The 22,096-nt window shown below is 41.8% G+C and overlaps 1 long non-coding RNA gene across 1 annotated transcript in view; it reads left to right on the top strand.

Moving 5' to 3' along the window:
- Positions 1-20,108, top strand: part of LOC130293320 (uncharacterized) — an 87,824-nt gene extending 67,716 nt beyond the window's left edge. The window contains exon 4 of the long non-coding RNA XR_008848173.1: positions 19,584-20,108. This is a non-coding gene — a long non-coding RNA (uncharacterized LOC130293320). The remainder of the gene's footprint in view (positions 1-19,583) is intronic.
- Positions 20,109-22,096: the final 1,988 nt, after the last annotated feature.

The raw sequence follows: 22,096 nt of genomic DNA, 5'->3' as shown, positions 1-22,096 counted from the left end.
GGAGCAGCGCGCGCCAGAACATGACAGCCGAGGACCGGGACGGGTAAGTGACTTGGGATGCGATTCGCGAGCGGGCGCATCCCCGCCGGCAGTTTCAGTGCAGCGCTCCCGGTCAGCGGGTCTGACCGGGGCGCTGCAGAGAGAGAGACGCCGCGAGCGCTCCGGGGAGGAGCAGGGACCCGGAGCGCTCGGCGTAACAGCCCTCAAGAGACAATGATGTAATTTGTCACTGCATTAGAGAACTTAGAAGGCACTTCTATCAGATTCTTTCAGATATGACAAACTTCATCTTTATTCTTTAGTGAAGTGCAGGAAACATATGCAGCTCGCATAAAACAAAGATGGGTGCACAAGACGCTTAAAACGTTAGAAACACTGTTTCACCCGCATGAGCGGGCTTCGTCAGACTGACAAAGTGATCATGGTGAACTCAATAATAGAGTTCAGAACAGGCCTGGATGCATTACTAGAGAGCCATAATATTACAGGATATTGGAGGAAATTCATCAAGACCTGTGCAGAGGAAAGGTTGACAAGTTGCCCATAGCAACCAATTAGATTGCTTTTGAAAAGGCCTCTAAAAAATAAAAGAAGCAATCTGATTGGTTGCTATGCGTAACTGGTCAACTTTTTCTCAGCACAGGTTTTGATGAATCTCCTCCAATCAGAGTCACTTGATCCTGGAGGTGAGACATTGATCGCTGAATTTATTCTGATTGCCAGCTTTACAGTCATGAAGGAATTTTTACCCCTAAAAGGAAAATTTGTCTTCTGCCTCATGTTTTTTTTTTTTACTTCCTCTGGATCAAAAGTACCTAGGGTACTAGGTTAAATACTATAGGGTCATAGGTTGAATTGGATGGATGGATGCCTTTTTTCAGCCTTACAGACAATGCATAGGTGCCGCTTATTCTCTGCTTGTTAGAAAAGCTGAGGATAGGGCTGTGCCTGCTGCTTTTGTTCTCTGACAAGCAGAGAAGCCAATGATCATTGCCTGCTCACCTACAGGGATTCCTCTGCAACTGTCAAGTATGCAGTGAAGAGTGGAAGAGACTACATACGTGTGTCCACCAATACAAAGTACAGAAGGAGAATGCACTGAAGTGTGGGGAGACTCAATAGTAGATGGCACTATAGAAATACATTCATGGGTAATTCTTAACACTGAAATATTTTTAGATGGTACTTTCACACTTATAGGATCTGCTGCATATTTTTGCTGCATATTTTGTGCAGCTGATTTTGCTACCCATTAACTTCAATTCGCAGCAAAATCAGCTGCACAAAAGATGCAGTAAACATATGCAGCAGGTCCTGTACATGTGTAAAATTACAAAATGCACATATTAGCATGTTCTGACATAATCTAAATGTATTAATGGGATAACACTAAGAATGCCCAAACAAGGTATAGTATTTTTTTTAAAACAGTTCTCTTAACTACACAATCCCCAAAAGAAATATGTTCAGCCCCTTATAACTGTGCACAGAGTGCAACTTGACTTTTCACCCAAAAAGACAAATTCTACACATGCATGAGTCTAACTTTCACAAACAAATACATCATCTTAGAATTTTTAGAGACATTTTGGATGAGTCTCCTACACCTAGTAAAACAGAAGAGGTTGAAAACAAATTCCCATTGTAATGGTATGTTATGGGCGTGGAACAAGAACTTTGAGTGGTTTTAATTATGAGTGTTATAGGATCATGAGAAGGGAGAGGGTTATAATACTAAATAGTCTTGCCTTTACAGTGTAAGCCTGGGAATTCTCTGTTTATTGCATAATTTCTTGTAAGAATCCCTGGGTGACTTGAAGGTCCTCTGCACATGTCAATCCTAGGTTGACAAGAATAGAAAAAAACATTTGCTCTGATGTTAACAATTCTTGATGTTCAACAAAACCTGGAATGCATTCTTCAACCTTCTGTGGTTTCTGTCTCCTCCTAAAATTTTAATTTTTTATCCTTCTGCTCTTGCAATTTTTGCATTGAATATAACCCAGGTTCTAAGGGACATTTAGTAAGACTAAGAGCCTGTGTGCATAGAACCTCATGTGCCACTGGGGGCATACTGAGACATTTGGCTTCTTACTACAGGACCATAGGCACTCCATGTGCCACCATTTAATGTCTCAATATGGCACCATTTTACTAAGTATTCTTCCCTAGAAACAATGCTTTTCAATAGTATCTGTAATATTGAATACAAAAAAAAAACTAAGGCTACTTTCACGCTGCCATTGCGCCCTGTCCAGAACGGCCATTAAGCCCTTTTTTATTTTTTCCTTTAATGGCCAGCGCACAACGGGCAACAACGGGTTCTGATGGATCCCATTATAGTCAATGGGGTTCATCGGGTGGCCGTTGTTTTGTAGCCGGAGTAGTGGGAGAAAAAGATGGCACAAGCATTACTTTTTTCAACTTCTATTTTCCCTAGCTCCCCCGACGGGTGTCACACTGCCGTGTCCTACCGGCAGAGTGAAAGAAGCTTTACATATGTCAGTGGATGAAATTAGAGGCACAGTATGGGCCTAAGACTACTATGAATGTTGTATTATGGTTTGGATTGTGTAAAAAATTATAAAATGACTACGTACATTAGCCCTAACCTTAAGAAAGTTATTTACATTCCTATTATGGATACCCTGTCATTTAATTGTAATTTTTTAGACATTTTCAGTTTCAGTGCTGAGACCCACATCAATGAGCAAAAAGACCAACTATAAAAAAAAAAAATTTAAAAAAAGAAACATATTTGGTATTGCTGCATGCAGAAATGTCCAAATAAGAAAAAGATCAAAAATTCACATACTGTATATACAAAAGTGGTACCAATAAAAACTACAGATCACACCACAAAAAATGAGGCCCATAAAGCAGCAAACATGGAAAAATAACAAGATAAAAAGGGTCAGAATAGGACAATTTTAGACATACTACTTTTCTCACAAAAAGTAAAGTAACAGACAAACATGTAAACATGGGTATCATTTTAATCATAGTAACCCATAGAATAAAGAGAACATTTCACTCCTACTGTACTGTGTTAAAATGCCCCCAACCGACACCCCCCTCCCCCCCCCCCCCCCAAAAAAAAAAGTTGCAAAATTGTGTTTTCTTTTTAGCATCCCTCTACAAATAAAAAAAAATTATCATTGTGCTGTACATTTTACGGTAAAATGCAAGGTGTCATAATGAAATACAATTGCTTGCTCAAAAAACAAACCTGGCTCACATGGCTTTCTGGATGGAAAAATAATGCTCCTTTAAAGGCGAGAAGGAAAAACAAGAGCACAAAAAAGAAAGTTTGCTGGGTTTCTAAGGGGTTAAGTGATGTGAATTCTGTTTTTCTGTTGGGACTCAAGCTGTGATTGGTCTGTCACTCAACTGAGACCGAGGTGAACAACAGACCCCAATGACTTGTAATCTGGTCTGTCAGGATCCATTGACATGGAAAAAATGCTGAATCTTCTAACTCAGCTGTGAACAGAGTCTAATGCAGTCATTTTACATGCTTCTAAAGTATCTGGCCCATAGGCATTTATTACTTTTGACTTTTGGCTTAGTTTCCCAGAAAAAAGAAATCTGGTGACAAATGTGGAACTCTGCTAATCTACACAATATAAGAAGAATTAAGTGTCATCTCATGATATAATAGATGTAATCTTTGAAATTTGGGTGAAATTTTATTTTTCCCTGTATCATGTCTATTAGTATTTCAGTCTTAATCTGGATTACAGAATCTTCCAGGCTGCACCTTTTCTGCGGCCCTGCCAAAACAGATCACATGGTGATATTTCCTGATATATGATGACTTTTGTATTGTCTACGTCCTCGCTACATAAGCAAAATACAAACCAATAAAATTTGGCCTTGAAATCTTAATTGAAGGGCGGTGACCCATAACTCTGATAAAGTTCATTTATTATATGGTCAGGGCAGAAAGAGTTGGTTTGACAAGAATCCACCAATTATCTACTTTAGGTCTTTGATATGTCTCAAATAGCCAGACAACTATGTAAAAGATGTTACACAAAGAGTGGGAGAAAAGGTCCACAATCATGAATGGTATTCTTCAGAAATGCAGACAAAAGATGAATAGATACCAATTCAGAGGATAGAGAAGATACAAATGGTTGACCTTAGAGAAACCAGAAGAAGCCAGATTTCTTATTTAACCAGTAAACGTATTTAACAATGGTAAGAAGATTGATGTCAAGCATTATGTAGAATACCACTAGGCTCCATATTCAGCCACATACAGTCATCAGCTAGTGTGAGCCCAATGATCTATCTAATACCAGTTCTGCTGTTATGATAGTTTTATCATGTTATTTAGTTCTCCTCACCATTACGTCTCAGAAGGTTATATGTGTATTTTTACACTGTAGAAACATTTTGATCATAAACCCTCATGGGCAGGGTCCAGGGCAACCTCTTCTTATTTATATTTGCTTGTATTTATCTTGTTTTCGAGCACTTTTTATTGGTAAAATTAAGTTAAAGGGGTATTCAAGGATTTTTTTTATTTGACTGTGCTACAGGGGCTGTAAAGTTAGTGTAGTTCATAATATATTGTCTGTACCTGTGATTCATGGTGGTCTCGCAATTCTTTTATTTTTAACAGCATATAAAATGAGTGTTGTCTCTGGTTTTCCCAGGTTACAGTTTGGCCCTAGACATTACATCACTATTCAGGTGATGAAAGAGTGACTGTCTGCTTCAATCAGTGGAGCGGCCGCTGAATGGGAGGAAGATCAATCTAGTTTTGCAACAGCTGGAAGCACTCTGGTTAGACAACCCTGGTCTATTGTATTGAAGGGCGATACAGTATAATTAAAAATAATTCCTTCATGCCTGATGAAGATCCTAGTTCGGGATCGAAACGCGTTGCAATAAAATATCTTCACCTATCCATCGGGACAAGCGCCTTCATTCTGGGGAATTATTTTTCATTATACTGTATCATGCCTCGACCGACCTGGCTGATGTCACTCCCAGGTGCTCCCCTTTGCAGCTAACCTGCACCTTTCCTTCCAGATGTACTGTAGATGTTGTTCCCTCAGCGCAACACCTAAGGGTAAGGACCCCAAGTATTTTACATCTTTCAGCAAATCATAACGGTCCTCACTAGGGCCGCACCCTGTTGTGTTTTTTTCTTCTTTTGTCTATAATTGCATTGAAGGGAGCACAGGTGTGTTTCAATGGGTGGGGTGGCTGATGTGTGGGAGGGAGAAGAGTGACCTAACACTTACAAACAAGGATCATGGAACTTGTAGTTTAACCTGTTTAGGACCTTGGGCGTACAGGTATGTCCTGACACCCTGGGTCTTAAGGACCCAGGACGTACATGTACGTCCTTGGGAATTTCGGTCCCCGCCGCGTGCCAGGCGGGGACCGGACTGTGGTGACCTCTTATATCGATCAGCAGGCACCCCATGCAAATGCTCAGGGGGGTCCTCAGAATCCCCCCCCTTGTCGGCGATCGGTACAAATCACACTTGCGCTTTGCATCTATTCTGATGATGCGGGTCACAGGTGACCCGCTGAACCGGAGATACATGGTGATCGGGGGTGGATGCACCCCCTATCACCCACTGTATCTATGGGGAGCTGGCGATTTCGTCACCCCCCCCCCCCCCAGGATCTCTGCTATTGGCCGGACAATAGAAGCCGGCAGGGGAGGGGTTAACTGCATCCTCCCGCAGCTCCCGCAGCTGGCTGGGTTCAGTCAGCAGTCAGAGCTGCTGGAGGAAGCCAGGGACCCACTCTGCACGATCGGAGCCTGAAGATCCACCTTAGAGCAGGGACAGATTAACCCCAGGGACAGGTTGTTGTTAAAAATCAATAAAAGTAAAAAAAAAAAAAAAGTAAAAAGAAGAAGAAAATTACCCCCCCCCCCCCGACCCCCTAATAGGTCCTCAAGGGTCCTCTGCAGTTCTTTCAGTGTGACCCAGGCCCTATTAGGGGTTCAGGGCGCTGCATTTACCACCCTCCCCATTTTTGGGGGGCCGCAGCTTTTTCCCCCCCATATAACGGTGTGTGATTTTTAATCACACACCGTTATATAATGGTCACACCAAGCACATAACACTTCATACTCCCCCACACACACAGCATTTCCCTCTTCATTTTAATTTTCCATAATTTGACCCCAATGTACCAAGTCCAGAGTACATTGCATATTTCAACCCATAAAACCACTAAATTGCCCCAAAAATCTTTTATAAAAAACAAACAAACTGATAAGACCTCTGGGGGTATTTTTTCCAAAAATGTGTCATGGGTCACTGAGTCACTATCATCGGGGACTTTTTATGTTGCCTCGCAACAGGTTAGGGACGGCCACACACATCACATTCTCAGAATGATGATTCAGAGCATAGGGTTTGGGGTGGGCATATTTTTTAGTTTTGGCTATCCTCTGGGTCATCATTCTGGGAACATCATTTATAATTTTATGTCCCACTGTACCCCACTTTAGGTACTTAGTGTACCCCAGTTATTTACCCCATGTAATGTCCCTTGAGGGGGGGTCCCACTGTTCTGGCTCCATAGGAGAAATGGAAAAGCTCAAGTACCCTGACTGATCTCCTGCACCTCTGAGACCGGTGTGCACACTGTTTATGCCAAGACATGAGGTATGTCCTTACTCCAAAGAAATGTATTTACAAATTTACAGTAACATTTTCTCCTGTTACCACTTTTGAAAATGAAAAATTTGGGGTAACCCCAGCATTTTAGTGTAAAAAAATTAAAAATTTTCCTTTTACATACCACTTAATGAACATTTATCAAACACCTGTGGGGTGTTAAGCCTCACTGTACCCCTTGTTACGTTCCTTGAGGGGTGTCATTTCCAAAATAGTATGCCATGTGTTTTTTTTTTTGCTGTCCTGGCACCATAGGGGCTTCCTAAATGGGACATGCCCCCAAAAACCATTTCAGCAAAATTAGCTTTTCAGAAGCCAAATGCGACTCCTTCTCTTCTGAGCATTGTAGTTCGTCCGCAGAGCATTTTACGTCCTAACATGGGGTATTTCCATACTCAGAAGAGATGGGGTTGAAAATTTTGGGGGGCATTTTGTCCTATTCTCCCTTGTAAAAAAAATTAATTTGAGGGAAAACTAGCATTTTAGTGAAAAAAAAATCATTTACACATCTAACTTTAACGAAAAGTCATCAAACACCTGTGGGGTGTTAAGGCTCACTGGACCCCTTGTTACGTGCCTTGAGGGGTGTAGTTTCCAAAATAGTATGCCATGTGGGGTTTTTTGCTGTCCTGGCACCATATGGGCTTCCTAAATGTGACATGCCCCCCAAAAACCATTTCAGAAAAACTCACTCTCCAAAATCCCACTGTCGCTCCTTCCCTTCTGAGCCCTCTACTGCGCCCGCCGAACATTTGACATACACATGAGGCATTTTCTTACTCGGGAGAAATTGGGTTACACATTTTAGGAAGATTTCTCTCCTTTTACCCCTTGTAAAAATTCAATAACTAGGTCTACAAGAACATACCAGTGTGATAAATGAAGAATTTGAATTTTCTCCTTCAATTTGCTGCTATTCCTATGAAACACCTAAAGGGTTAACAAACCTTTTAATTGTCATTTTGAATACTTTGAGGGTTGCAGTTTTAATAATGGGGTCATTTATGGGGTATGTCTGATATGAAAGCCCTTCAAATCCACTTCAAAACTGAACTGGTCCCTGAAAAATTTCGATTTTGAAAATTTTGTGAAAAATTGGAAAATTGCTGCTATACTTTGAAGCCCTCTGATGTCTTCCAAAAGTAAAAACATGTCAACTTTATGATGCAAACATAAAGTAGACATATTGTATTTGTGAATCAATATATAATTTATTTGGAATATTCATTTTCCTTCTTAGCAGAGAGCTTCAAAGTTTAAAAAATGCTCAATTTTCAATATTTCCATACAATTTTGGAATTTTTCACCAAGAAATGATGCAAGTATCGACAACATTTTACCACTAACATAAAGTAGAATATGTCACGAAAAAAACTCTCTCAGAATTAGAATGAAAGGTAAAAGCATCCCAGAGTTATTAATGCTTAAAGTGACAGTGGTCAAATGTGCAAAAAATGGCCGGGTCCTACAGTGAAAATTGGCTGGGTCCTTAAGGGGTTAAGAGAACAAACCCCAACAAGAAATAGGCAATTCACAAAAAGATAGTTGTGAGGTAATCTTACAAGATTTAGCCCCAAGACAAGCCTGGATCATTCCTAAGCATGTCCATTATTGTCTAGCACGTACGTAGGGATAACCCCTTTAAAACAAGTATTAAGCCTGTTAAGGCTATATTTGTGCAAAGAGCATGTGTATATTCGCTCCTCCACCTCTAGGCAGGGTTTATAGGAAATGAGTTCAGGGGGCGTGAGTATATAACGCCCCTGCACCTCAAGGTGTGGCGTTCGGGATGTTTTTGTGAAAGAGCATCCTGCTTTTCGAATCTCCCTCCAAATCCCTCAGTGCTCCGGCAGCTACACACTCTCGCTGGTCAGGAGCCTGTCAGGTGGTGCAGGCGCAGCATCACTGGTAGCTTGCTGGCTGCCTCATGGTGGGATACTTTCTTACCCCCTACCTCCAGGGTAATGTATAGGGGGCATGTATCTGCGGCAGACTGACTCTGCCCATAGCGGTATGGGGATCTGGAAGCAGCAGCAAGTGGGTAAGTAAACTCATGGCCTTGGATGACTGTGGCCTCCGCTTCCCTCGCAGCACCGCCAGCTGCCTCAGTGCTGGCCGTCCATCACACACAGAGTTAGTCATCCCTGCCACTGGTACTGAGGTCGCAGCCAGTGCCAAGCATTTTCAGAGGTGTGGGGGTGTTTTGGCAGGGCTATATATCGGAGGCGGGAATTGCGTGCCGGCAGTGTGTCCTGACTGGTTGACCTGCCGTCGAGGCCTGGGGTAAGTGTCAGTGCCAGCGCTGCTATGCTCGGCCGGACTCTACTCTACTTTACTCTTGACAGTATGGGCAGGCATTGGCAGATTATGCTTTTTGGGTGGATAGAGACATCCAGAAGGTAAGAGCTGGTCTCTGGCATTTAGGTGTGCAGCCAGGTGCTGCAGTGTTACGGGCAGGAACACCGTTGCCTGCGTACGCACAGATTTTCCTTCGGTGCCTGTGTTCTGCGGTGGGTGTTTGAATCTCCTGCCAATTTTCGGCACTCCGGTGGCCGCTTGGTCCCTTTCGTGACAGCTGTTGCTGTGCCTACTACTGGTGTCGCAGTCCTGGCTTCTGGCGCAGCCCGTCAGCTGCCTCAGATGCTGGGCTGCACATCACCCCTGGTGGCACGGCGCAAGTGATAGTTTGGCTGTGTCCAGGGGGCAGTGGAGGAGCTTAGGGGGCTGTGGTGGTAAGTCTGGTGGAGCAGAGGTGGCGCAGCTGCCAGGAGGGAGGAGGTATAATTCCATGGGCCAGTTAGTATGCTGGCTCGCAGTGAGGGAGCTGGGCTTGTTTCAGCCCATGGGTGCCATCAGCATGGTGGCGCTTGTGCTCGGGCACTGTTTCCTCTGGGCCAGCAGCTCAGCTGTGGCTGTTTTTCTTAGGTTTCCTTTAGGTTTGGGCAGAATCAGTTGGGGGGGGGGGGGGGGGTTGGATGGGAAGAAGCAAGAGAAATTTTAAGACTCTCAATCACGTTCTACAGTGTGTCTAGGATACATTCCGTGCATAGATCTAGCACAAAGTTCTGTACAGACGTTTATAGTTTCCTTCTTAGCTAACATCTACAGGGTGATTAGGTGCATAGTCCATACACACCTTCATAGCTTTTATTTTTGCACATACCTTCATAGCATGTATTCCGCACATATTATTATAGCTTTTATTCCACACATACCTTCATAGCATGTATTCAGCACATACCTTCATAGCATGTATTCCGCACATATTATTATAGCTTTTATTCCACACATACCTTCATAGCATGTATTCAGCACATACCTTCATAGCATGTATTCCACACATCATAGTATAGCTTTTATTTCACACATAGCTTCATAGCATTTATTTCCGCAAATACCTTTCATAGTATTTATTTCCGCCCATACCTTCATTGCATTTATTACCGCACATACCGAGGGGTGAAAATGGGTGAAAAATAGGGTATTGACCCTGAGTAGAGTCTCCTTATATCGAGACCCTTGACTCTGTATTCATTTTATAGTCATTTTGTTATAGGTTTTAAATTGTCTTTAACCCGATAACGACCATGGACGTCTATACTCGTCCAATGGCCGTTACCGGGGTATGACGCGGGCTCCCGACTCGAGCCCGCGTCATACCGGCCGGCCCCCAGCTGATTCCTGTAGCTGGGGGCCGGCGTTAATAGCCGACATGTGGCGATCGCCGCGGCCGGCTATTAACCCTTTAGATCGCCGCTGTCAAAGTTGACAGCGGCGTCTAAAGGTGCCTGTATACAGTCCCTGGTGGTCCAGTGGGGTGGATCGCTCCCCCGCAGCGCAATCGCGGGGGAGCGATCCACTACTGAGGTAGCCTGAGGGCTTACCTCTCCTCCTGTGTCGGCTCCGGCTCTCTGAATGATACAGCCTGGCAGGACCAGGCTTTATCAATCGAGCGCAGAGCACACAGATGAATGGGATTGTATGCAATCCCATTCATCTGTATGAGGAATCAAATGATTCCTCCTAAAAGTCCCCTAAGGGGACTAAAAGTGTAAAAAAAAAAAGTTTAAAAAAAAGTTTAAAAACACACATTAACCCCTTCTTTATTAAAAGTTTAAATCACCCCCTTTTCCCAAATTCCATATTAAAAATATGTAACCATAATAAAAATAAACATATGTAGTATTGTCGCGTGCGTAAATGTCTGAACTATAAAAATATATCATTAATTAAACCGCACGGTCAATGGCGTACACGCAAAAAAATTCCAAAGTCCAAAATAGCATATTTTGGGTCACTTTTCATACCATAAAAAAAGGAATAAAAAGTGATCAAGAAGTCCAATGGAAATAAAAATGGTACCGATTAAAACTTCAGATCACGGCGCAAAAAATGAGCCCTCAAACCGCCCTGTACGTGGAAAAATAAAAAAGTTATAGGGGTCAGAAAAGGACAATTTTAAATGTATAAATTTTCCTGCATGTAGTTATGATTTTTTCCAGAAGTGCGACAAAATCAAACCTATATAAGTAGGGTATCATTTTAACCGTATGGACCTACAGAATAAAGATAAAGTGTAATTTTTACCGAAAAATGTACTGCCTAGAAACAGAAGCCCCCAAAATTTACAAAATGGTGTTTTTTCTTCAATTTTGTCGCACAATGATTTTTTTTTTTTCCGTTTCGCCATAAATGTTTGTGTAAAATGACTCATGTCATTCCAAAGTAGAATTGGTGGCGCAAAAAATAAGGATCATATGGATTTTTAGGTGCAAAATTGAAAGGGTTATGATTTTTAAAAGGTGAGGAGGAAAAAACGAAAGTGTAAAAACAGAAAAATGCTTGGTCCTTAAGGGGTTAATAAAAGTTGTAAAATTTTAGCTATTCTTGGTTGGTTTGGATACAAATTAGCTAAATTGGATTTGTTGGTCCATGATTTCAGTGATTGGTTGGTTGATATAGTATTTGTTAGGTGCATTTGTTATAAGCCTTTGTTGTGTGTATGTGGTATAGTATTTATGCTGTGCCAATGTGTCAGGCTTCATTCCATGCATAGGTTGGATAGCATTAATTTTGTGCATACTGTTATAGTAGTTATTCTGGACATATGTAATGGCTTTATTTGTGCATACGTTCATAGCATCTATGTCATACATATGGTTAGCATTCTTCATACATGCCTAGCAACGATGTCATGTGTGTTCATAGCATTTATATATTGCATTCAACTTCATGTGGCGCTCATAAGTTTTAGATCAGACAAAGCTATTAGCTTTATCAGGCATACGTTCATAAAATATTTTGTACATAAATTCATAGCATTCATATCATACTTGCGTTCATAGCATTCATATCATATGTTCATAGCATTTATATAATTTATACGTGCCTAGCATTCATGTCGTACATGCATTCATAACGGGCATACGTTCATAGTGTTTGTTCTGTGCTTATGGGTGAATATGTTTATAGCCTTTGTTAGTGCTTATGATTTTAGCCTTTGTGTTGCGCATACGGTCATAGCGTTGTTATGGGCTTATGGTTCAAAAGCGTTCTGGGCATACAGTTATAGCAGTTATTTTGTGGACATGCTGTAACATTTGTCCTGGGAATGTGTTATGGCATTATTTGATGATTATGTTTATAGCATGTTTTCTGGATTTATGTTATAATGTTGGTTAGGTGTATATGTCATAGTTTTATGCGGTGTATAGCATTTATTCTGTACCCATGGTTATAGCATTCATTCTGTGTATTCAGTTATAGCATTTTAGTCTGGGCATACGGTTATAGCATGCGCTAGGTGCGTATGGCGTCCAGTACATATGTTTAGGGATGAGTGAATCGAATCTGACAGATACTGTGAAAGGCCAGACAAAAGTACACACCTGCTGGTGTTGTAGACAAATACTGTTTTAAGCGTAGTGAAGCGTATTGTACTCCCCTCATATTCGCACAAAGTATGTCAGGCAGAGAAGTGCCAGGATGTGCACAGAGGAGTGGCAGAGGCCTAAATTCATCAGGCAGAGGTTGCAGCAGACTAGGGCTGAGTGGCAGCAGGGGTCGCAGTGAGAGGCCTGAGCTCCCAGTATCAGCTAGCGGTCGTGTCTCCACCAGCAACCCATCTGCCGTCATTAATTGGTTAACTCGGTCATCCACTTCATCCCAAGTGACATCTGACACCCCCGTCAACAGCCAATGGGTTATATAGCAATAATTTGTTTCAATTATATTAAATATTATTTATAAATTTACAAGTCCCATGCAGATTACGGGTGTCACTATTAAAATCACTGCCGCAGAGTGTTTGGATGTGGCAGCAGGGTCAGGAAATGATGTCACAATTGAAGAGATTAAAGAGTTTTTTTAATTACATTTTTATTTAATTTAATTTTAATTTATTTACAATTTTTTTAATCCTTTTTTGAGGACCCATTGGAGGGCAAGTCTGGTGCCAGCAGCTGCGGTTATTCCAGCTCCAAGTAGTAGAAATGTTAAGATTTTTAAGTAGAAGAAAATTACAAATCTGGATAAAATTGTTTTCAACCAACTGGTGGCAAAACATTAATCTCAGAGTTCCCCTCACTCAGGTTTATGGAATGGACTGTTGCAGACATTTTTACTACTTAAACTGCCCCCCTTTTAAATCTACCCTTGATTACTTTGTCACATATAATACTACCTCTTTTTTCATAGAACTTTTATCACAGATTTTAGTGTTTTTTGAAGTTTGTATTTTTTGTATTTGCATATTCTGTAATCAGAGCTGTAGCTCCGAAGAGGTGCGCTGTTGCAAGGGGGTGCAAGGGGGGTCCAGCACACATTACACTGAGGCATTGATTGATTTGTATAGTGGTTTTTATTCAATAACAATATAGCAGTGTTAGTCAGTGGTCATGGTGTGGCAGAATTATATGTCCCTTGTATTGTGGTGTTATTAATGATACTGGTCTGCATATAGTGGCTTTTATTTCCTTACAGTATGGTGGTATTAGTTTCTAAGCCCGATACTAAGATAAAATCCAGTGTGTGCCACAGTGAGGAGGAGGAGAGGGGGGCAGACTAGAAGCTGTGAAGGGGCCCTAAAAGTTCTGAAGGCAGCCCTGGCCACCAGGACCCATCTCTAATGCCAGACATCACCGATCACGGCTTTCACCGCTTAGACACCGCAATCAAATTTTGATTGCAGCGTCTAAAATGCAAATAAAAATGTCCCGGCAGCTCTGTGAAAGTAAGTAAAAACCTAATCTGCCAAATTCAGGACCCGGGAAAGTGTCTACTTCCCTCCCTCACAATTGTCTAGAAAAAGTGGATGTGGTAGAGCTTTTCCCACCACAGCAGAGCTGCTCAAAATTCATCATCCTTCTGCACCTTCTTGATAAATAAGATGCACGCTAGTCAAAACCACCACCCAAATAAACATGGGAAAATAACTCTACCATTGACATTCTTTCATAAATCCGGGTCTATGTCTCTCATAGTTGAGGTATACCTATGATAATAATTACAGGCCTCTCTCAACTTTTTAAGTGGGAGAACTTGCACAATTGGTGGCTGACTAAATACTTTTTTGCCTCACTGTTTTTGTGAGCCAAACATAGAAGCTAGACATATAAAAACCATTTAAAAAAATGTAAATAATCTGAATGACCCAGGGAGTAACCTATATAAGCATTATTTTTTTCTGTGATATGAATGTATTTAAATGTAGAAATGCACAGCAGTTTAGCTGCTGTAATATGTAGGATATAGAGATAAGTTAGTGTTGCACTCTCTGTATCTGCCCTTGCACAGATTCTTTATGCTGCTGCTTCACCTCAATTTTATTCATGTGATTAACCGAGACTGAATGATTCTATTCCAACATTTCGGTCCAGTAGGGACATTTGTCAAGACGTCTGTGTGAGGGAGCAGAGAGTAGAGTTCTGAAGAACAATATGAAGACTCTTCCATCTTATCATGCTGTGGAATACTTTATCCTATATCTAGATTGAGATACCAGTGATTCTGACAGTGTTTTTGTAAATCCTTGCATTCCTCAAAATAACACATCTGGAGCACCCTTTCCTAGAACTCTGCATTGCTCTGTTCCTCCTATGAATTTCTAAACAAATTGATAATTGGGTTGTCACTTTATTCATAAATATTCATGAAATAACAAAGGAATGGCACAATGCAGAATTCTAGGAAAACATGTCATAGAAGTGTTATTCTGTTATGAGGAATACAAGTTTTGACTTAAACAGACATTTCCAAAGTGGTGACCGATCCTCTTGAAGATCTTGTTTTGTAGCTAGTCTAGTTTCTAGAGGTTTTCCCAACACTGAGATTTGTGAAATCAGGGAATTAAGCAGAGCACTACCTAGTTTTTGCAGTTTCCCTTATTAAAGGTTCATGGGCCTCTCATAGAATGGGCTGCAATATTTAAGGGATACTCCACCCCTAGAAATCTTATCCCATATGCAAAGGACCCCCACGATCTCTGTACAGCACCCAGTGTTCGTTTAGAACACTGGGTGCGGGTGGCAGGGGTATTGACGTCACCGCCACGCCCCTTGTGACGTCACGGTCACACCCCTCCCATAGACTTGCATTGAGGGGGCGTGGTGTGATGTCTCAAGGGGTGTGACCATGATGCCATGACCCCCGCCGCCTGCTTCAAGCGTTCGGAACAAAATGTTCCGAACCCTGGGGCAGCGGTGTACCCCTTTAACTCATTAAAGGAGTACTCCAGTGCAGAAACACTTATGGGAGGTATGACCACTGGGACCCCCACAATCTCCTGCATGGCATCCCCAGTAGTCCCCAGCATTGGTTGACACACCTGGGGGAGTTGGAAGGCCACTATACACTTTAGACAGCCAACCGGTCCCAGTTTTGGCAGTTTTGATTGACTTTTGACTAAAGTGTGTGGGGACATTAAGGGTATGTTCACATTGAGTATTTAGACTAGTTTCCAAGGTCCCAGCCCCATCTTAGAGTAATTTATAGTGTGCCAGGATCACAGGTATGGAGAGGTAAACTCAGATCACCTCAAACAAACAATGTATCTTCGGCAAACAAATAAAATTTATTCAGGGTTTTGTATAAGGAAAGTATGAGTTTGATATGTAGAATAATGAACCTTTGATGAAAATGTATTGTCCACTTGGACTTTTGAATTTGCCAGCAATGTAAACAGGACACGGTTACTGTGTTTACAAGTTTTGTTTAGTTTAATGAGGAAAAAATTTGACTATGTTTATGTAGAATGTTAAAGGAGATGTTTCACATTTAAAATTATAGAAAAACGTATCCCCTATCCTCAGGATAGGGGATAAGTTTTAGATTGTGCGGAGTCTGACCGCTGGGGCCCCCCCATGATTTCCTGTATGGAGCCCTGGCTCTCCCTGGGAGCATCGCGTCACGACCCCTGCCCCCTCCATATATCTCTATGGGAGAGTCCGAAGATAGCCAAACGACTCTCCCATAGAGATATATGGAGGGGGCATGGCAGCTCCTGCTTGGGCGCTGAGTTTTTCTGTAATTTAAAGTAGGAGAAATCTCCTTTAAAAGCCCTGACATTGAAAAACAGTATGTAGCCTTAACATCCCCCTTTTTTTTCAAAGCCCTAAAATGTGCCCTCAATAACCCAGATATATAAAAAAGTACACTGTGCCACACAAACCGTGCACAAGGGTATGGTCATAAATTGATGATACATTCCCTTTAAAAAATTAGTACTGTTAGTCTAATGTAACGAGTGGCTGGCAGAGAGGCCTGGATGCAACTGCTATGTTGGTACTGTGCATCAAACATGTAATTGATCTCTAAATCTTAATGGGCCTCTATTGTGTATCTTTTGCCATCTTGTGTGGTTGAAAGATGGAAGGAAATAATCCCTCTATAAGAGTTGGTGAGTGGTTTTGTATTGGTGCCAGATCTGACAGAGATGGTTCCCCCTCAAATGTGCAGGTGCCCTGTCCTCTGGAGCTGAAGACAATAACCTCTTTAAATTTATAATACGGTCTGGCCCCAAAAACTTTGAGCCATTTCTATTATGATTTAAGTGCTCAAATTTAGGGTGAAGTATTTTTTTCCAAAAGTTGAAAATATTGAGCATTAGCAAAAATGTGCGCGGTAACAACAATGGTGCATCTGTCAAGGCCTCTACATGTGAGCCAATGTGGTGGACATCTTGTTCAATCTTATGCAGGTCTTTGACAATAGGTTCTATATATTAAGAGAGTCCTCTGTTTCACTCTTTCCTTTATCTGAAGAATCTTTTGAACTAAAAAAGTCTTTGATGTGATGATACAGTTAGAGATGAGCAAACTTTTGAAAAATTTGATTCGATCGGAATTTACTCGCAGCAAGTCCATATTAAAAATGTCTATTTCTGGACACCAGAGAGCCTCAATAGGGGTGTAGAACACTTTGCTTTGTTCTAGCACGCATATGGAGTGTGCTGGGGTAGTCATATAATATTGTTATTCAGAATAACATGCAGATTACAGGCATCGATTTTAGAGTCACCGCTCATGAATTCTCCAAATAACTATCTGCGGACTTTATATGTTCCACACTGGGTGATTATTTTCTGCTTTTTATTGTATCTTTGAAGAATACTTTTATAAAGAATGAAGAATTATTGCAGTACTATAGTGTGTGTAAGCCTTTTATCTACTGTGAATTTACTGGGATTAGAGCACCCAGACACCACACTAGATCACCCAGTGACTCGTGTCCCTTCCCTATTTGTTTATTTTGACTGAGACTATATAGTGGTTGAATGACACAGCGTGGAGGTTTTGGCAGCATGAGGAGACCATATAGTGGCTGAATGACACAGCTTGGATTTGGCTGAAGCATGAGGAGACCATATAGTGTCTTAATGGTTCAACCTGGAGTTGGCAGCCGCATGAGGAGACACTAGGGCTTCACAATACCTAAGATTAAAAGACAAATTTTGAAATTTAAATTGAAGATTTAGGGTAGCTAGTGCTACCATAAAAAATGTTTAGGCCCAGACCCAGGCCCAGCAGCATCAGTAAACCATATATTGTCTGAATGACACAGCCTGGAGTTGGCTGAATCATCAGGAGACCATATAGCGTCTGAATGGCACAGCCTGGAGTTTGCAGCAGCATGAGTAGACAACTGAAATGTAAGATTTTTAAATAGAAACTTTAGTGGGGCTGTCTGGTCACTGGGTCATTACCCTTGTGTGCTTGGTGTTGCGGGAGCAGTGGTCGCAGCCCGGTGCTACACCAGTGTAGGTTAGGAACCCACTCTGACTAGGTGGCTTTGATGCGGAGAGTGGGCTTGTACTTTTTGATCAAAATGGGTACTACCAACCTGTTAGCTTTTGAAATTATGCTGAGAAGCAAGTAGATCAAAATACAAATGATGGATGTGCGGCTATGTTTCTGTTTCTCTATTTTTGTTTTAATTTTGATCTAAGGCAACCTCTTTATATCATAATTTCCTGTAAGGTCATTAAAATAGTTTTCCTAAACAAGACACCCTCTTTAAATGACAAATTCAGTCGTACAACATCTGCACTTCCTATTGATCTGATTTAATTCTCATTTCCTTATTCTCCACTGTTTTTATTTGTAAACTCCTAACATCATCTGTGACAATCCTTAGAAGCCTGGCCGATTCTTAGTGTAAGCAAAAAAAGGTTTATCTTTGTATATGTCTTCAACTTTTGATGTAATCACAGCTCAACCTGGAGCTTGTGTAATGGCTTGTGGTGTACAACGTGTGTTTCCTGTTCTGTAGTTGTATACACATGGTTTTCCACATAAATACAGTGTAATATGACAACAGGTGGGGGATACAAATGATTCATAAAGTGTCTGTTTATTAAAGCTGAAGTTGATCAATTAATTAGAGCTTACTGTAGTAATCAATAGTAATAGCAGACTATGTTCTCAATGGAAACCTGTACCAAAAAGATAAAAATGAACAATTGTGAAAGAATGGCATGTAGATCGAATTCTAGTGATATATAAATGAGTAAAAATTTATTTCTTCAGCGGATTCATTTCCTAATTAGGAGCCATATGTCATTGTTTGCTCTAAGTTTTTGTGAGTAAAGGACTCTCAGACTGCGAGAAACAAGATTCTCTGGTTTGATCAAACCAACATTGAATTTTTTGGCCTCTTTCCTGAACATCATGCCTAGAGGAAACCAGGCACTGCCCAACACCTGCCCAATACAATCCCTTCAGTAATGCATGGTGGTGGCAGCAACATGCTGTGGGAGTGTTTTTCAGTGGTTGGGACAGGGCTAAAGGGGTACTCTGCCCCTTGACATCTTATACTCTATCCAAGGATAGAGGAGGGACCCCCGCGATCTCCCTGCAGCACCCGGCGCTCTATTAGAATGCCGGTTGCGGCACCGGAGGCACATGACATCACGGCCATGCCCCCTCATGGTGTCACGCCAAGCCCCCTCAATGCAAGTCTATGGGAGAGGGTGTGATGTCACAAGGGGGTGTGGTAGTGACATCATGAGCCTCCAGCGCTGCATTGCTAGTCATCTGGCACAGAGCAAAGTTTTCTTCATGCACCGGTTGACTGGGGTGCCATAGCAGAGATCGCAGGGGGTCCCAGTGCGGGACCCCTGCAATCAGACATCTTATCCCCTATCATTTGGATGGGGGTTAAGATGTCTAGGGGATAAGTACCCGTTTAAGGGAAAGAAAAATGGTGCAAAGTACTGAGATATTCTTAATGAAAACCTTATCCAGATTGCCCTAGACCTCACCTACTAACAAGACAATGACCCTAGGCACACAGCCAAGACAACACAGGAACACTTTCAAAAACTCTTCAATTAAAGACTAAGTAAAGTGTCTGAATACTTATGTCAATACAATATTATTATTTTTTCCTTTTCAACAAATTAACACATATTCCTAACATTCTGTTTTCCAGAAGCAAGAAGACAAGTCGACAACACAAAGCGGGATTGACCAGAAATGGACCAGAAATGAAACAGGATGATAAAGAGTCCTTCACAACCCTGAGACTTTTCAGGCATGGCTGGAGCCAAGGGGTTTAGTGCTCACTGTTACTTAACCTTTATAAGGACTGGAAACCTGTGACCCACAGCTAGAGCAGTGAGACACAGGAGCGGAGCATCGGCCAGGAAGAAGACACTGGACATCCAGAGAGGCGAGCCATAAACTCTTTGCTTTTATTTCAGTTCACATTCAATGGTACTAATCTTTGGCATTTCAGACTAAAATAAGTGACATGGCACTTTTTTGTATGACAAATCTTTTTTCGGGGTGCAGACAAAATCCTAAAATAAATGTCCATTGCTGGAAAACAGGTCAGTAGAAATCTCACACACGTGTGTGGGATGAGGCTAGCCATCAAATTGATTTAGATTTCAGAACAGAAATGCATTCAGTGTAAATGGGTCCGGTAGCTGCAGCAAATACACAAACAATCTGCAGGGAAATTCATATGCTGCTTTGCCATTAAAGGAGTACTCCACTCTGTGCCGGATGATTGGTGATGCGGGGAAGAGGCTTGTGACGTCACAATCACGCCCCCTCCCATAGACTTGCATTGCGGGGGCATGGCCGCGATGACACGCGCGGGGCGTGACCGTGATGTCACGAGCTTCCTCCCCGCATTGCCAGTTATCCGGCACAGAGAGGAGTTTTCTCCATGCACCGGATGTCTGGGGTGTCGCAGCCGAGATCGCAGGGGTCCCCAGTGGCAGGACCTCCGTGATCAGACATCTTATCCCTTTTCCTTTGGATAGGGGATAAGATGTCTAGGGGCGGAGTACCCCTTTAAAGATTTTTCAGTTTAAAAGAAAAATAAAGTTTTGAAGTCCACGGTTGTATATATTTCAGTTGTATAACACTACTACAGTACAAAAGTTGCACAGCTCCTTGTGGAGTTTATTTCCCAATTGAACACACTCCGGGTCTTTTTCTGCCACTCACACCAATGCCAGCCCATGTGGACATAATTTGTTGACCCAGTGTGGTTTGGAGTGGGGGCATGCATTTTTTTCTTGTGTATAAACTTCTCCAACAAGTCCAAATTCCAAAACAAAACTACTTTGAACTCTATTAGGACAGAGAGAATGTTGCTTTCTGAGTGTACTATTTTATGATCATTATGCTATGATTCATGCCTGTAGCTTCCTAGACTTTGTCTATGTGACATCATCTTAACCCCAGTATAAACTAAAACTCCTACTGCCTTCTGCATCCGTTACCTTCATTTCCTTCTTATCGGAGTCCTGGCTATTACTCCACAGTGGGTGTTATTATTTAGTGAGGGAAAGATAATAACAATTTAAGTGATTGTATAAATCCCATTAAACATTTCACTTCAGTGCCTATAATTGTGGACTCACTATGAGTCATTAGGTTGTGTAACGTAAAGAGGGTTAAAATTCGCCGAGTACAAGTAAACAGATTGTACTATTCAACAGCTGTGTAAAATGTCAAAAGCTTTACCGGAAATACAAGCAAAATGTGTCTGCATTTAAGTTCTGGAAGTTGTAGAGATGGTCGGCATCAGTCAAATTTACAAGTAGTCATTTGACGCATTGTAAAATTGGTTAGATATGTTTCACATACTCAATCCATTAAAGGAGATATGCAGCCGAAAAAACATATCCCCTATCCGCAGTATAAGGGAAAAATGTCTGATCAAAGGGGGTCCGACCTCTGGGACCCCCTGTGATCTCCACTATGGGGCCCCAGCTCATGTCATCAATATTAAAGGGGGTATCCACCATAAGGTGATTTTAGTACGTACCTGGCAGGCAGTAATGGACATGCTTAGGAAGGATCAGCGCTTGTCTTGGGGCTAAATGGCTATGTTGTGAGATTGCCATAACACTGTGGCTAGCTTTTTGTGAACTGGTATTTCCTGTTTGACTTTTCTTTTTTTGACCACAAATCCCACAATTCCATGTTCCTCCCTCCCACACATCAGCCAGCCCACCCATTAAAACATAAATGAGCTGCATCCATTCAAATCAGTGTGGTTTTCAATAAGGGTGCCCACAGCTGTTGCAGATTGATCTCTCTCCCACCAAGTGATCACTCCACCCATTGAAGCAGATAGGCTCCCTGTCATCAGCTGACTAGTGAGTCATGTCTTGGCCGCATTGCAAGCTGGGAAAAATCTGAGACAAAAGTAATTTTGTATGCTGGTAAAAATAAATATTGGGGTGAAACTCAAGAAGAATTGTGAGAAAACCGTCACACACACAGGTACAGACACTATATAATGAACTACACTGACTTTACAGCCCCTGTAGCATATTCAAATAAAAAATTCCTGGAATACCCCTTTAATCCCTTAATGACCGGACCAATTTTAATTTCGCATTTTTGACAGTGTCTGGCGCACAACCTGACAAAACATGTCGGGTTTGCAATAGTAAATGAGGGCCATTATCTTCATTGTGT

Source organism: Hyla sarda, chromosome 1 (genome assembly GCF_029499605.1).
Source record: "Hyla sarda isolate aHylSar1 chromosome 1, aHylSar1.hap1, whole genome shotgun sequence".
In the NCBI taxonomy this organism is placed as follows: Eukaryota; Metazoa; Chordata; class Amphibia; order Anura; family Hylidae; genus Hyla; species Hyla sarda.
This window is presented reverse-complemented; position numbering and strand designations above follow the sequence as displayed.